Genomic DNA, 17720 nt, shown 5'->3' with positions numbered 1-17720 from the left:
TTGAATGGGTCCGCGAACCGTTGTCCGTCAAAAAAATAGGACAGGTCATATTTTTTGGACGGACACAAAACTCGGATCACGGACGAAAAACGGTGCATTTTCCGAGTTTTCAACGGACCCATTGAAAATCACGAAAAACAGAACAACGGACACAGATGCAAACAACGGTCGTGTGCATGAGGCCTTACAGTGTTTAGAAACTATTTTTACCCAAGTAGTGCAAAATTGTGCAAATTATTTATTGTGGGATATTTATTAGAGGTTTTTCACCACTTTTGTGGAGTACAAAACTTGCAAATTATAGCACACACCATATTTGTGCAATAATTTATGACTTTTTAAGCTTCTCAAGACTTTTGTGGCCTAGCAGGAGGGGTGGGGCTTTATACTATCCAATAGAACAAAGTGGTGTAAGTTATAGCTGAAGTCTATGCCAACCTGTAGCTGGAGCAGACTTCAGTATCTAGAGCACAGACCAGCAGAGATGCACTTAATAAATAAGGTGCATCTCATGCCAGTGCAGGGAGATCAAGACTGGAGTATTGGTAGGCCAGTTTTGATAAATGTTCCTCGCTGTCTTTTAAAATTAATACTTTGGGATGCATAAATTGTATATTTGTGTCTTTTCATATGGCTTACACACCTGACTTTACAATCCGACTCTTACACCTAACTTTGATGCTCATACCAGTCTCTGACATCTTACTCTGACACCTAAAGTTTATACCTGACTCTCACACCTGACAATGACACTGTCTGACATCTGACTCTGATAGATCATTAGCTCAAATGACGTTTGACTTTGATATCTGACTTTCTTTACAGGTCAGAGTCATTGTAAGTTTCAGATACACTGTATTTGAAGCTCAGATGTCAAAGTCAATCATCATAAAAAATAAAAAAATTGTGATCTAGCTGGAAAACACACTGTATCTTAAACTTAATGTGACTCTGACCAGCAGTGGTGTACAGAAAAAATTAATGGGGCCCCATGACAGATTTTATAATACCATCCCCCTTATAGCTAAGAACAGACCTTAAGAATTCTTACAGTGATGAGAACATCCCTGACACCCCCTTTTATTAAAAAAAAAAAAAAAAAACAAGAACAAAACAATTCCTCTTTTTTCCATGTTGCCTGCTGTCAAATATTGAATCCAGGAATTGCCGTAGAAAATTAATGTTATCTTACATTCTGATTGCAGTGCTGTGCAGGTTTGGTCTATGCAACAATATAAAACTCTCAGTAGCACAGTACTACAGAAGTTTACAACAATTTACAGGACAGAAATTGCATTGTGTCAGAGTAAGGGTCCATTCACATGTCAGCAATTTTGTTCCGCATTTTGCGGAACGGAATTGCGGACCCATTCATTTCTATGGGGCAGCAAGATGTGCTGCCCGGATACGGAATTGCGGACCCGCACTTCCGGGTCTGCAATTCCGTTCCCGAAAAAAATAGAACATGTCCTATTCTTGTCTGCAATTGCGGACAAGAATAAGCATATTCTATTAGTGTCGGCAATGTGCGGTCCGCAAAATGCGGAACGCACATTGCCGCTGTCCGTGTTTTGCGGATCCGCGGATCCGTAAAACACACACGGATGTGTGAATGGGCCCTTAGAGTCAGTTATCAGCATTACACTGCATGCAGAATTATTAGGCAAATGAGTATTTTGACCACATCATCCTCTTTATGCATGTTGTCTTACTCCAAGCTGTATAGGCTCGAAAGCCTACTACCAATTAAGCATATTAGGTGATGTGCATCTCTGTAATGAGAAGGGGTGTGGTCTAATGACATCAACACCCTATATTAGGTGTGCATAATTATTAGGCAACTTCCTTTCCTTTGGCAAAATGGGTCAAAAGAAGGACTTGACAGGCTCAGAAAAGTCAAAAATAGTGAGATATCTTGCAGAGGGATGCAGCACTCTTAAAATTGCAAAGCTTCTGAAGCGTGATCATCGAACAATCAAGCGTTTCATTCAAAATAGTCAACAGGGTCGCAAGAAGCGTGTGGAAAAACCAAGGCGCAAAATAACTGCCCATGAACTGAGAAAAGTCAAGCGTGCAGCTGCCAAGATGCCACTTGCCACCAGTTTGGCCATATTTCAGAGCTACAACATCACTGGAGTGCCCAAAAGCACAAGGTGTGCAATACTCAGAGACATGGCCAAGGTAAGAAAGGCTGAAAGACGACCACCACTGAACAAGACACACAAGCTGAAACGTCAAGACTGATTTTTCTAAGGTTTTATGGACTGATGAAATGAGAGTGAGTCTTGATGGGCCAGATGGATGGGCCCGTGGCTGGATTGGTAAAGGGCAGAGAGCTCCAGTCCGACTCAGACGCCAGCAAGGTGGAGGTGGAGTACTGGTTTGGGCTGGTATCATCAAAGATGAGCTTGTGGGGCCTTTTCGGGTTGAGGATGGAGTCAAGCTTAACTCCCAGTCCTACTGCCAGTTTCTGGAAGACACCTTCTTCAAGCAGTGGTACAGGAAGAAGTCTGCATCCTTCAAGAAAAACATGATTTTCATGCAGGACAATGCTCCATCACACGCGTCCAAGTACTCCACAGCGTGGCTGGCAAGAAAGGGTATAAAAGAAGAAAATCTAATGACATGGCCTCCTTGTTCACCTGATCTGAACCCCATTGAGAACCTGTGGTCCATCATCAAATGTGAGATTTACAAGGAGGGAAAACAGTACACCTCTCTGAACAGTGTCTGGGAGGCTGTGGTTGCTGCTGCACGCAATGTTGATGGTGAACAGATCAAAACACTGACAGAATCCATGGATGGCAGGCTTTTGAGTGTCCTTGCAAAGAAAGGTGGCTATATTGGTCACTGATTTGTTTTTGTTTTGTTTTTGAATGTCAGAAATGTATATTTGTGAATGTTGAGATGTTATATTGGTTTCACTGGTAAAAATAAATAATTGAAATGGGTATATATTTGTTTTTTGTTAAGTTGCCTAATAATTATGCACAGTAATAGTCACCTGCACACACAGATATCCCCCTAAAATAGCTAAAACTAAAAACAAACTAAAAACTACTTCCAAAAATATTCAGCTTTGATATTAATGAGTTTTTTGGGTTCATTGAGAACATGGTTGTTGTTCAATAATAAAATTAATCCTCAAAAATACAACTTGCCTAATAATTCTGCACTCCCTGTAGAGTGAGGTGTCAGCGTCACATGTCAGACTTAGGTGTCAGATATCAGAGTTACTGTAGCTTGAGACAAAATACTCTCCTTGATACCTCCGACCCCTGACTCTGATGCTGGCATCTGAATCTGATACCTGACTCTAACCATAATATGACTTGTATCGGAAATTATTTAGCAGCGTTCCCCTCTGCAGGCTACATGTATAATTCTTAGTTGTCCCTGAGCTGGTGAGTAGAAACTAGTTGTAATGATGTCTTCCAAATAAAACATATGGAAAAAGCAGATTCTGCTTCCTTTCTCTCACTCAGAATCCTGTCACACCATAAAGGACACTACAGACAAGTACTGGGCAGTATAGTTGTGAATAAAGCATAAAAATTACAGTTAACTGCTGCATCATGGTGGTGTCTCAACTCACTGTGCTGCTCCTGCCCCTTTATCTCTGTAGAGTACTGCCGGATTACATAATCTGAATCTTCAGTGAGCAGTCCAGTCTTTGTTTTACCAAGATTTATCACAAAGTTCAGAGAAAAAAATAGTTTAGAAGGGGAAGGAGGGTAGCAAGGAAGAATCTGATAAATAGGGAACAATGCATTTTTCTCTGATAACATATATTACAAAGTTTCTTATATTCACCTATACTACTAATCTACACAAAGTTGGGCAGCTACTCTGTCTGGAGATTTCCTTAGCAGATCTGAGTATGTCAATGCAGCTCAGCTCAGATTATCATTTGACATCGTAATGTGTTATCCTTTATTATCATGGGGCACAGTTAATTGGCAAACTCATCTCTGCTGCCAATATATGATAAAATTAGTTTGCCACCCGGCCAGTAACTAAGCAGCCTGCCTAATAATTAATATTCTATTTTTTATTTATTTTTTGCTAAGCTTTATTATCAGTGCAGGAACTTAATAGAAAGCAGAGCTTCATAAGCACATCTTGTTCTGCTTTCTGTAAGATGAGACATCACTGAGGCCTAGAATTAGAATCCATTTAATGATTAACTCTGTCAGACACCTCCTGTGACTTATTTCCCCTCAGAACAAAGGGATCAGACTTATTGAAAAACAACAGCCTCAAGCTTCTTTGCCTTAACATCTACTATTGGGAGAAAGCCAAGAAACACCTGTACACATTAGATGGACCACCTATCACACCAAGCTAACCAACATATTTGACAGACATTAATCTAATGTGTTTGGCCACATTATAAATAGTGACCACACACATTTTTTTTTTTTTATCGCATTCCAAGAGCTAGCACTTTTTAGTTTTTTCATCAATGTACTTGTATAAGGTCTTAATTTTGCAGGACAAGGTATAGTTTTTAATGCACTATTTTGTGTACATGTAATGATTGACTAAAGCCAGCTGTTTAGCTAAATCTCCCTTTGTTTACGTCAGTACAAAGGCATATCAGTGGTCACTAAGGGGTTAATTTTGACATTGACCTTTTCAATGCCTAGAATGCTAGGGGAGCTCGATTCAGCAGCTTTCAGCCAGAGCCAGCCTAGGTAAGAGTTATTATCTGGCCTTGGTATGTTCTGTATATTATTATATGTGAGCTGGCCTGGTATATTAAGATGTATAACTTATACCAGCTGTACATATAATAATATACCAGAGATACCCAGGTTATATCATCAGCGTGGTCCACTATATCACTATATACAAGAAGATGCTATACTGTATATCATCCTCTTGTATATAGTGATATGGACCATGCTGGTATAACCTGGGTATCTCCTGTATATAATTATATATGTACAGCTGGTATAAGTTATACATTGATAATTATATGAGTGCAGAGTGTATTTGTGTGTGTGTGTATATATATATATATATATATATATATACATATACACACACGCGCGTACGCGGCGTGTGTGTTTGTGCTTTAGGGTGCACACTCAGAGTGTCAATCAAGCAGGAGAGGCTAAGAGGAGAGCCGAGGAAGCATGACTACATGCGCCGCAGCTCCGGCTACTTACTCGGCGGCGAGCAGCAACTATTTTATTTTATTTTTTAAATAACCACTGGGATCCCCTTTGATGCTGAGAATGGAAGACAATTGTTCCTGAAGGAATGCAGCGGCAGGGCACATGCGCACCCAGCAATCAGTTCATTCTCTATGGGGTCTCCAAACATAGATGAGCTCATAATTTCCCACTCCATGGGAGACAATTTTCGTGATTAGTGAAGGCTCCAGCGGTCCCACCCCCAACAATTAACTTGTTATCCTTTATCCTGTGGTTAGGTCAGGGCCGACGCCACCTTTGCAGTAGATTGATTCATGCTGAGCAATGTCTGGACCACCACGTAAGAAGTTGTCGGGTGCAGGTTTCAAAAGGAAAAAGAAAACTTCAAGAAGAAGAAGCCCAAAAAATTGCTGGATCGTTAAGCAAATTATTCAGTGTTGGTCAAAAGCAAGCCACACAAGCTGATGAGGAATCATATTGTGTAGTTGAAGATGATCCAGTGCATATGGACACAGATGAAGAACCTTCAACAAGTATGACAGTGGTTGCTTCAACATCAACAACTGTTAGTGAGCAATCTGTTATAGAGAAAAGTTACACAGATACTGAAGAAGTGACCTCTCCAAAATCACCAGAACTAATAGAACAAGAAAAGGAGATCACTGCATTACCACTGGATATTTCTGATCCAGCGAACTGGCCAGATGTCATTACTACCTCATTTCGGGATACCATCGTAATGAAAGGCCCAGCAAAGCCAAGCAAAGACTTTTCCAAGAGATGCATCTAAGAGATGTTTTACAGCAGTCCATTACAAACGCCACCTTGGAAATGGAGAAGTGCAGAACAGACATTGGCTGTTGAGGAGGTGGTGAATGGGTGGATGTGGCCGTGTAGGCTCACGTGGCGGTCTAGGTGGAAGCGGCGGCGAAGGAAGAATAGGTAGCCAACACAGATGTGTTATTTTGCATTTTTACATAGGGGTATCCCCCAAAATATTGGGACATATAAAAAAAAATGGAATAAGTGCACTTGAGTACAAGGATGGATGGTTGGAGCTGTTAGAACTGTCTATTCTGCACAAGGTACAGACAAGTCCTGAGGGATCCAAGCCTGGTTTATTTTAATGAACGTGAGCTTGTCCACGTTGGCTGTGGACAGACGACTGCGTCTGTCTGTAATGATGCCTCCTGCCATGCTAAATACACATTCAGAGAGCACACTGGCTGCAGGGCAGGCCAGCACCTCCAAGGCATACAGGGCAAGCTCTGGCCATGTGGACAATTTGGAGACCCAGAAGTTGAATGGGGCTGAGCCATCAGTCAGTACGTGCAGTTGTGTGCATAGGTACTGTTCCACCAAATGCTGCCTCCTGCTAACACGCTCCATATCAGCAGTTGGGGCCGGTTGTTGCGGCGAGGTGACAAAGCTTTTCAACATGTCGGCCATGCTAACCCTGCCTTCTGAGGTGCTGGCACTGACACAGCTGCGTTGGTGACCTCTTCCTCCTCCCCTGCCTTCGCCTTGTGCTTCCACTTGTCCCCCAGCGTCAGTCGGGAATGCTCTCAGGAGCGCGTCTACCAGCGAGCGCCTGTAGTCGCGCATCTTCCGATCAGGCTCCAGTGAGGGAATTAAGGACGGCACATTATCTTTGTAACTGGGGTCCAGCAGGGTGGCCGCCCAGTAGTCAGCACACATTAAAATGTGGGCAACTCTGCTGTCATTGCGCAGGCACTGCAGCATGTAGTCGCTCATGTGTGCCAGGCTGCCAAGAGGAAAGGACAAGCTGTCCTCTGTGGGAGGCGTATCGTCTGCGTCCTCCGTATCCCCCCAGCCACGCACCAGTGATGGGCCCGAGCTGCGTTGAATGCCACCCCGCTGTGAACATGCTTCATCCCCATCCTCCACCTCCTCCACCTCCTCCTCGTCCTCCAGTAGTGGTCCCTGGCAGGCCACATTTGTACCTGGCCTCTGCTGTTGCAAAAATCCTCTTTCTGAGCCACTTCTAAAATACTGGCCTGAAAGTGTGAGAGATGACCCCTCTTCCTCCTCCTCGTCCTGGACACATCCTCTTCCATCATCGCCCTAAGTGTTTTCTTAAGGAGACATAGAAGTGGTATTGTAACGCTGATGAAGGCGTCATCGCCAGTGGCCATGTTGGTGGAGTACTCGAAACAACGCAACAGGGCACAAAGGTCTCGCATGGAGGCCCAGTCATTGGTGGTGAAGTGGTGCTGTTCCGCAGTGCGACTCACCCGTGCGTGCTGCAGCTGAAACTCCACTATGACCTGCTGCTGCTCACACAGTCTCTCCAGAATGTGCAAGGTGGAGTTCCACCTGGTGGGCACGTCGCATATGAGGCGGTGAGCGGGAAGGCCGAAGTTACGCTGTAGAGCAGACAGCCGAGCAGCGGCAGGATGAGAATGCCGGAAGCGCTCACAGATGGCCCACACTTTACGCAGCAGCTCTGACATGTCGGGGTAGTTGTGAATGAAATTCTGCACCACCAGATTCAGCACATGCGCCAGGCAAGGGATGTGCATCAAACCGGCTAGTCCCAGAGCTGCAACGAGATTTCGTCCCTTATCGCACACCACCAGGACGGGCTTGAGGCTCACTGGCAGCAACCACTCGTCGGTCTGTTGTTCTATACCCCGCCACAACTTCTGCGCGGTGTGGGGCCTGTCCCCCAAACACATCAGTTTCAGAACGGCCTGCTGACGTTTACCCCTGGCTGTGCTGAAGTTGGTGTCGAAGGTCTGTCACTGACCGGATGAGGAGGTTGTAGAAGAGGAGGAGGAAGCCGAGTAGGAAGAGGAGGCAACAGGAGGCAAAGAATGATGCCTGCAATCCTTGGCGGCGGAAGGACGTGCGCCAAACAGCTCTCCGCCTGGGGCCCAGCCGCCACTACATTTACCCAGTGTGCAGTTAGGGAGATATAGCGTCCCTGGCCGTGCTTACTGGTCCACGTATCTGTGGTTATGTGGACCTTGCCACAGATGGCATTGCGCAGTGCACACTTGATTTAATCTGATACTTGGTTGTGCATTCAGGGCACGGCTCTCCTGGAGAAGTAGTGGCGGCTGGGAACGACATACTGTGGGACAGCAAGCGACATGAGCTGTTTGAAGCTGTCCGTCTCCACCAGCCTGAATGACAGCATTTAAAAGGCCAGTAGTTTAGAAATGCTGGCATTCAGGGCCAGGGATCGAGGGTGGCTAGGTTGGAATTTACGCTTTCTATCAAAGGTTTGTGAGATGGAGAGCTGAACGCTTCCGTGTGACATGGTGGAGATGCTTGGTGACAGAGGTGGTGTTGTTGGTGGCACATCCTCTGTTTGCTGGGCGGCAGGTGCCAACGTTCCTCCATAGGCGGAGGAAGAGGCCGAAGCAGCAGCAGAAGAGGGAGCAGGAGGGGCCTGAGACCTTTCTTTTTTTTGAAGGTGCTTATTCCACTGCAGCCTGTGTCTCGCATGTAGATGCCTGGTCATGCAGGTTGTGCTAAGGTTCAGAACGTTAATGCCTTGCTTCAGGCTCTGATGGCACAGCGTGCAAACCACTCGGGCCTTGTCATCAGCATATTGTGTGAAGAAGTGCCATGTCAGGGAACTCCTTGATGCTGCCTTTGGTGTGCTCGGTCCCTGGTGACGGTGGCCAGTAGCAGGCGAACTGTTTTGGCGACGGCTGCTCTGCTTTTGCACCCTGCTCCCGCTTTTGCTACGCTGTTGGCTCGGTCTCACCAATGCCTCATCCTCTGAACTCTGAAAGTCAGTGGCACGACCTTCATTCCATGTGGGATCTAGGACCTCATCATCCCCTGCATCGTCTTCCACCCAGTCTTCCTCCCTGACCTCATTTTCGGTCTGCACACTGCAGAAAGACACAGCAGTTGGCACCTGTGTTTCGTCATCATCAGAGACGTGCTGAGGTGGTATTCCCATGTCCTCATCAGGAAACATAAGTGGTTGTGTGTCAGTGCATTCTATGCCTTCCACCCCTGGGGAATGGCTAGGTGAATTCCCTTGGGAAACCCTGCCAACAGAGTCTTCAAACAGCATAAGAGACTGCTGCATGACTTGAGGCTCAGACAGGTTCCCCGATATGCACGGGGGTGATGTGACAGACTGATGGGCATGGGTTTCAGGCGCCACCTGTGCACTTTCTGCAGAAGACTGGGTGGGAGATAATGTGAACGTGCTGGATCCACTGTCGGCCACCCAATTGACTGGCGCCTGTACTTTCTCATGCCTTACCATCCTTAGAACGGCATTAGGCCCGACCAAATATCGCTGTAGATTCTGGCGAGTACTGGGACCTGAGGTAGTAGGTTCAGTAGGACGTGTAGCTGTGGCAGAACGGCCACGTCCTCTCCCTGCACCAGAGGCTGCACCAACCCCACCACCACGACCATGACCGCGTCCATTATTAGATGTTTGCCTCATAGTTAGCGTTCACAAAGCAAAGTAAAAAGTGGTTAAGTCTGTTTAAAATAATTAACCGCCAATAAAAACCCTGATGTAGGGTATTGCACTCAATTTTTTTTTTAACTCTATATGACAGCGGTATTTGTGGCCTAAATTTCACAGTAACTTATGCACGTCTAATCCCAGATGTGCAGTATATCAGAGGGTTTTTTCACCCCAGTAAGCAAAAAGCTGTATTTCTGGGCTAAATGTGACACTCACTTATGCATGTCTAATCCTAGATGTGCACTATATGAAACAGATGTGTTTTTCCCTCACAGCAGCTGCAGCCTCTCCCTACACTAATCCGAGCAGAGTGACGGGCGGCGCTACGTGACTCCAGCTTAAATAGAGGCTGGGTCACATACTGCAGTTGGCCAATCACAGCCATGCCAATAGAAGGCATGGCTGTGATGGCCTTTTGGGGCAAGTAGTATGACGCATGTTGATTGGCTGCTGTGCAGCCTTTCAAAAAGCGCCAAGAAAGCTCAAAACACCGAATCCGAACTTTTACGTAAATGTTCGGGTTTGGGCCGGGGTGCCGAAAAACCTAAAGTTTGGTACGAACCCGAACTTTACAGTTTTGGTTCGCTCAATTCTAGTTAACAGCAGAAACTCAGCACTGGCAAAATGTTCTCCAGCGCCTTGTAGCCATCGTCCAATATCTTGGTAAGGAATGCTTGGCTTTCAGAGGAAGCAATGATACACTTTACAGTGAAAACAATGGCAATTACTTGCAACTTGTGGAGATGCTGGCTACCTTTGATATAGTGATGCAGAACTACCTTACAAAAATAACTAATTCAGAAATTCATTGCCATTACCTGGGAAAGGATATCCAAAATGAATTGATTGGCATCATTTCGAAAGAAATAACAAGACGGATTGTGTTACTTTTAACAAATGCCAAATACTATTCTATCATCCTTGACTGCACCCCAGATGTTGCTCTTGTGCAGTGCAGTTTCTAGGTAAAATTTCTCTCAGGGCGAGTGTCAAAAAAACTCCCCCCCCCCCCCCAAAAAAAAAAAACTGCTCGATAAAATCATATCAGAAGAGTACTTGCAACCGTCTCACCATATATATATATTTTTTTTTTTATGCAAATTGCGGGTCCACAACACACCTGCCCGACACCCCTATAGAAATGCCTATTCTTGTCCGCAGCTGCGGACAAGAATAGGATATGTTCTATCTTTTGCGGAGCTGCGGACCCGAAGATCGGGGCCGCGCTCCGCAATTGCGGATGCAGACAGCACACTGTGTGCTGTCCGCATCCATTTCGTCCCCATAGAGAATGAATGGGTCCACACCCGTTCCGCAAAATTGCGGAACGGATGCGGACCCATTTTGCGGACGTGTGAAATGGAGCCTAACCCCTACACAGTGTAGAGGTATACTGTATATTGTGTGGCACAGTGTAGGCTATGTGTGTATAACATAAACATATTTCACATGAAAACTTACAATTACTTGGCTTGGCCCTTGGGGGTCTCGGACACCACTTCCACACTTTGGTCGCGGGCTCGGCGGAGCTGATGGGTTTTATCCTAATGAGAAAGATTTTATAATAAGGATTAAGGGGCAGAGGGATAGCAGAGCAGGGAGAGGCTGGTGCTACTACTAGGGGGTCATACCATGTGGGAGTAATAAAGCCCACCATAATGCCCCCCCAGTAGTAATAATTCTCCTTATAATGTGCAAAACATACCCCCTTGTAATGCCCCCAGTTGAGCTAATGTTCCCATAATGTGCCAATATAAAATACCCCTTCTCAGTGCCCCCGTAGATGACCCCTTAGTGCTCCTCTCCCACCTTCCCCATAGTACCCACCATAATGTGTCCCAGTATAAAATGCCCCTATACAGAGCCCCCATATAAAATACCCCTTCTTTTCAGCCTATGTAGATGTCCCTATAGTGCCACCCAATAATGTGCCAGTAATAAGTGCCCCAATAGATGCCCCCCAATCATGTACCAGTAAGATGTGCCCCAAAATCATGTGCCAGTAAGATGTTCCCCCATAGATGCCCCCAATCATGTGCCAGTAATAAGAGCCCCCCACCATCATGTGCCAGTAGCCCACCTATCAAGTGCCAGTAGCCCCCCTATCAAGTGCCAGTAGCCCCCCTATCATGTGCCAGTAGCCCCCCTATCAAGGGCCAGTAGCCCCCCTATCATGTGCCAGTAGCCCCTCTATCATGTGCCAGTAGCCCCCTTATGTGCCAGTGGCCCCCCTTATGTGCCAGTAGCCCCCCTTATGTGCCAGCAGCCCCCCTTATGTGCCAGCAGCCCCCCTTATGTCTGTGCCAGCAGCCTCCTGTCTGTGCCAGAAGCCCCCCTTATGTGCCAGTAGCCCCCCTTATGTGCCAGTAGCCAGTAGCCCCCCATATGTGCCAGCAGCCCCCCTTATGTCTGTTCCAGCCCAGCAGCCCCCCTTATGTGCCAGCAGCCCCCCTTATGTGCCAGTAGCCAGTATCCCCCCTTATGTGCCAGCAGCCCCCCTTATGTCTGTGCCAGCCCAGCAGCCCCCCTTATGTCTGTGCCAGCCCAGCAGCCCCCCTTATGTGCCAGGATTGTCATTTTTACATATAAAAAAAATAATAATAAACTTATACTTACCTCCTCCAGGATGCGATTCAGGCCTCTTCCGGGATGTGTCCCTCGCTGGCTCAGGCGGCGTGATGACGTAATCGCGCCGCGACCGGCCTCTGATAGGCTGCTGGCCTAGTGCTGGCAGCCTATCAGAGGAACAGGGAGGGGACACACCTCTCCCTGCCGGCTGCCGCATTACAGACATTTGTATCGCCGTCCTGAGGACGGCGATACAGATGAGATGACTGGAGATGAGTGAACGCTTCCACAATGGAAGCGCAGCGCTCATCTCCTGCTGTGCCCTGCCGGCGCCCCCCTTCTGACAGCGCCCCGGGCGGCTGCCCGGCCCGCCCGCCCCAAGAAACGGCCCTGCTCTTGTGGAACAGATAACCATCATTGTTAGATTTGTGTCGATCACACAAGGGGACTCAATAACTGAAGTGAAAATTTAAGAAAGGTTTCTTGGATTCATCCCAGTATATAGTTCAACTGGAGAAAGTTTGACTGAATCAATTCTGGCAGAGCTTGAGAAACTTAACATACCATTAAGGGATATGAGAGGTCAAGGTTATGACAACGGGTCTAACATGAAAGGCAAGCACTCTGGCGTCCAGAAAAGAATCAAAGATTTGAATTCACGTGCATTCTATGTTCCTTGCAGTGCTCATTTGATAAACCTTGTTGTCAATGACGCTGTTATGTGTTGTAGGCAAGCCAGTTCATATTTTGGTACTCTTCAGAAAATATATGTGTTTTTGTCTGGCTCGACAAATCGTTGGGACATTCTAAAGAAGCACATCAGTAGGCTGACTGTCAAGCCACTATCAGACACAAAATGGTCTAGCAGAATTGATGGCATTTGTCCTTTTCGATTTCAAATGTCAGAAATATATGACACACTGACGGAAATTGAGGAAGATGCAGCATTTTCTTCTCTTGCAAGAAATGAGGCTGCATCATTGGCCCAAGAGCTAAATAAGTTTATATTTGTGTGTTTGACAGCAATGTGATATAGCATATTAAATCGCATAAACAAAGTAAGCAAACCTCTTCAAAGTCAAACTATTTACTTGCCAGATGTGGTGGAGCTTTTAGAAGCCACCAAGAGCTACTTGGAAAATGATCGGTCTGACACTGGATTTGAGGAGTTACTTACAGAAGCAAAAATGATGGCATCAGAAATTGAAATTGATCCTTTGTTCCCTTCTACATTGCATAAGCACAGAAAAAAGAAGAGTCTTTTTTTCCTACAAGGGACAAGATGAACCAATCCAAGATCCCAAAAAACAGTTTGAGGTTGATGTTTCTATACCATCTTGGATGTTGTAATCAAATCTGTTCAAGAGAAATTTGAACAGCTTAAAGATCATAGCAACAATTTTCAATTTTTGTATAACATTAGGAAGCTTAAAGACATGGATAGGGAGCAACTCTTAACCACTTAAGGATCACAGGTTTATATCCCCCTAGTGACCAGGCCCTGTTTTACAAATCGTCACTTCACAACTTTAACGGTTTATTGCTCGGTCATGCAACTTGGCACCCAAATGAATTTTACCTCCTTTTCTTCTCACAAATACAGCTTTCTTTTGGTGGTATTTGATAGCTGCTGACATTTTTCATTTTTCTGATATTAATCAAAATAGACAGCAATTTTCTAAAAAAAGGTGTATTTTTAATGTTTTCTGGTAAAATTGTTCAAATATAATTACATTTCTATACAAGTTTGTGTCAGAATTTATTGTGCTACATGTCTTTGATAAAATAAAAATCCAATAAGTGAATATTTATTGGTTTGCGCAAAAGTTATAGCGTTTACAAACTATGGTACAAAAATGTGAATTTCCGCATTTTGAAGCAGCTCTGACTTTCTGAGCACCTGTCATGTTTCTTGAGGTGCTAGAATGGCAGGATAGTATAAATATCCCCCAAATTACCCCATTTTAGAAATAAGACACCCCAAAGTATTCGCGGAGGGGCATGGTGAGTTCATGTATGATTTAATTTTTTTTTCACAAGTTAGCGGAAAATGACACTTTCTGAGGAAAAAAAATAAAATAATAAAGTTTCCACTTCTGCTAACTTCTGGCAAAAAAAATAAAAATCTCCCACGGACTCACTATGCCCCTCAGTGAACACCTTGGGGTGTCTACTTTCCGAAATGGGATCATTTGTGGGGTGTGTTTACTGTTCTGGCATTTTGGACGGGGCTAAATTGTGAGCAACCCTGTAAAGCCTAAAGGTACTCGTTGGACTTTCGGCCCCTTTACTCACCTAGGCTGCAAAAAAGTGTCACACATGTGGTATCACCGTACTCAGAAGAAGTAGGGCAATGTGTTTTGGGGTGTATTTTTACATATACCCATGCTGGGTGAGAGAAATATCTCTGTAAATTGACAACTTTGTATAATTTTTTTTTAAAAGTTGTCATTTACAGAGATATTTCTCACACACAGTATGGGTATATGTAAAAAAACACTCTAAAACACATTTCCCTACTTCTTCTGAGTACGGCGATACCACATGTGTGACACTTTTTTGCAGCCTAGGTGCGCAAAGGGGCCCAAATTCCATTTGGGCATTTTTACGCATTTGGATTCCAAACTACTTCTCACGCTTTAGGGCCCCTAAAATTCCAGGGCAGTATAAATACCCCACAAGTGACCCCATTTTGGAAAGAAGACACCCCAAGGTATTCTGTGAGGGGCATGGCGAGTTCATATAATTTTTTATTTTTTTTGCACAAGTTAGCGGAAATAGATTTTAATATATATATTTGTTTTCTTACAAAGTCTCATATTCCACTAACTTGTGACAAAAAAATTAAATCTTACATGAACTAACCATACGCCTCATGGAATACCTTGGGGTGTCTTCTTTCTAAAATGGGGTCACTTGTGGGGTATTTATACTGCCCTGGCATTTTAGGGGCCCTAAAGCATGAGAAGTAGTTTGGAATCCAAATGCGTAAAAATGCCCTGTTAAATCCTAAAGGTACTCATTGGAATTTGGGCCCCTTTGCGCACCTAGGCTGCAAAAAAGTGTCACACATGTGGTATCGCCGTACTCAGAAGAAGTAGGGCAATGTGTTTTAGAGTGTTTTTTTACATATACCCATACTGTGTGTGAGAAATATCTCTGTAAATGACAACTTTAAAAAAAAATTTATACAAAGTTGTCAATTTACAGAGATATTTCTCTCACCCAGCATGGGTATATGTAAAAATACACCCCAAAACACATTGCCCTACTTCTCCTGAGTATGGCGATACCACATTTGTGACACTTTTTTGCAGCCAAGATGCGCAAAGGGGCCAATGAGTACCTTTTAGGAGGGCATTTTTAGGCATTTGGATTTCAGACTTCTTCTCACGCTTTAGGGCCCCTAAAATGCCAGGGCAGTATAAATACCCCACATGTGACCCCATTTTGGAAAGAAGACACTCCAAGGTATTCCGTGAGGGGTATGGCGAGTTCATAGAAGATTTTTTTTTTGGCACAAGTTAGCAGAAATTTATTTATTTTTTTCTCACAAAGTCTCCCTTTCCGCTAACTTGTGACAAAAAGTTAAATCTTTCATGGACTCAATATGCCCCTCAGCAAATACCTTGGGGTGTCTTCTTTCCAAAATTGGGTCATTTGTGGGGTGTTTGTACTGCCCTGGCATTTGAGGGTCTCCACAATCATTACATGTATTGCCAGCATTAGGAGTTTCTGCTATTCTCCTTATATTGAGCATACGGGTAATGAGATATTTTTTTTTCCATTCAGCCTCTGGGCTGAAAGAAAAAATGAAGGGCACAGATTTCTTCATTCGCATCGATCAATGTGGATGAAAAAATCTCTGCCAAAAAATGTGCAAAAAAAAAAAAAGAGGGGAAAGGACATAGGAGTGCTTGCGAAGTAAAGCTGTGATCGCTAATAAAGATCCAAAAAGCTCAAAAGTGATCTTTATAGCGCCGCAGCGATTTTACGGTGTTTTTGCAGTGATCAGAAAAAAAATATTCTGTCACTGCGGTGGGGCGGACTGAACGCAAGTGTGCGCACAAGATCAGGCCTGATTGGGCGAACACTGCATTTTTTGTAGAGCCTAAGGTGACCCTAATGTACTGATATAGATCTGATTGCGATCAGTCTTGATCACTTACAGATACTATATAGTACTAGTGCTGATTAGCGACAGCGATGACGGTAATCAGCGACTAATTAGTGACTGCGGTGCGGTGGGCTGGGCGCTAACTACCTAACAAGTGGCTAACTAACTGTCGGTGATAAGGGACCCTTAGGCCCCATTCACACGTCCGCAATTCTGTTCCGCATTTTGCGTAACTGAATTGCGGACCCATTCATTTCTATGGGGACAGACTTTGTCCCGCTCGGATCCGGAATTGCGGATCTGCACTTCCGGGTCCGCACTTTCGTTCCGCAAAAATATAGAACATGTCCTATTCTTGTCCGCAATTGCGGACAAGAAAAGGCATTTTCTATATAGTTCTGGCGATGTGCGGATCCGCAAAATGTGGAAAGCACATTGCCGGTGTCCGTGTTTTGCGGATCCGCGGATCCGCAAAACACATACGGACGTCTGAATGGAGCCTTACAGTGGGGTGATCAATGACAGGGGGGTGATCAGGGAGTCTATATGGGGTGATCAGGGGTTAATAAGTGACAGGGGGGGGTGTGTAGTGTAGTGTGGTGCTTGGTGCTACTTACAGAGCTGCCTGTGTCCTCTGGTGGTGGATCCAAGCAAAAGGGACCACCAGAGGACCAGGTAGCAGGTATATCAGACGCTGTTAACAAAACAGCATCTAATATACCTTTCTGATGCAATTTTTTTAAACATCTACAGCCTGCCAGCGAATGATCAGCGCTGGCAGGCTGTAGTTTAACTTCAGAGCTGCGCGCCGCTGTGAACGCCCGCGCATGCGCGCGCGCGATCACGCAAAACCTCGGGTCTCGCGAGATGACGCCAATAAGCGTCAATGAGACCTGAGAGCGCTGCTGCCCGGATGCCTATCGGCGTTACAGTGGCGGCAAGCGGTTAAAGAGCTGTATGGAGCTACAAACCGTATTAACTGACAAAAAGTCCAAGGATGAAGATATTGATGGAATGCAGCTGTATGAAGAGCTCAGTATTTTGGCTCCTGTTGTATCACTAAGCATGAAACCAATTGACGTTCTGGGCTATGCCATCAGGAATGATTTTGCTCCAAATGTAGCAATAGCACTTCGAATACTGCTGACACTCCACATCACAGTGGCTTCAGGTGAAAGAAGCTTCTCAAAACTGAAAATCTTAAAAAAATATCTGTGGTCTTCAATGTCTCAAGAACTGCTGGTGGGTTTTGCTATGCTGTCTATTGAGAATGCCATTGCTCAAGATATTGATTTTGAAATATTGCTGAAGGACTTTGCTAAAGTAAGCAAGAAAAGTAAATTTTTTGTAGACCCAGTAGCCTTGGTGACATTATGCTTTTACAGCATAAAGATCACAGATTGGC

The 17720-nt window shown here is 44.9% G+C and overlaps 1 long non-coding RNA gene across 1 annotated transcript; it reads left to right on the top strand.

The window, feature by feature from the left end:
• Nucleotides 1–3841: 3841 nt before the first annotated feature.
• Nucleotides 3842–17459, top strand: LOC120987325. Its single transcript, XR_005775992.1, has 3 exons — nucleotides 3842–3851; nucleotides 9249–9252; nucleotides 17348–17459. It is a non-coding gene; the product is annotated as an uncharacterized LOC120987325 (long non-coding RNA).
• The last annotated feature ends 261 nt before the right edge of the window (nucleotides 17460–17720 follow it).

The sequence above is a fragment of the Bufo bufo genome, chromosome 1, assembly GCF_905171765.1.
Source record: "Bufo bufo chromosome 1, aBufBuf1.1, whole genome shotgun sequence".
Lineage (NCBI taxonomy): Eukaryota > Metazoa > Chordata > Amphibia > Anura > Bufonidae > Bufo > Bufo bufo.
Note: the sequence above shows the minus strand (reverse complement) of the source record. Positions and strands in the feature narration are given on the sequence as shown.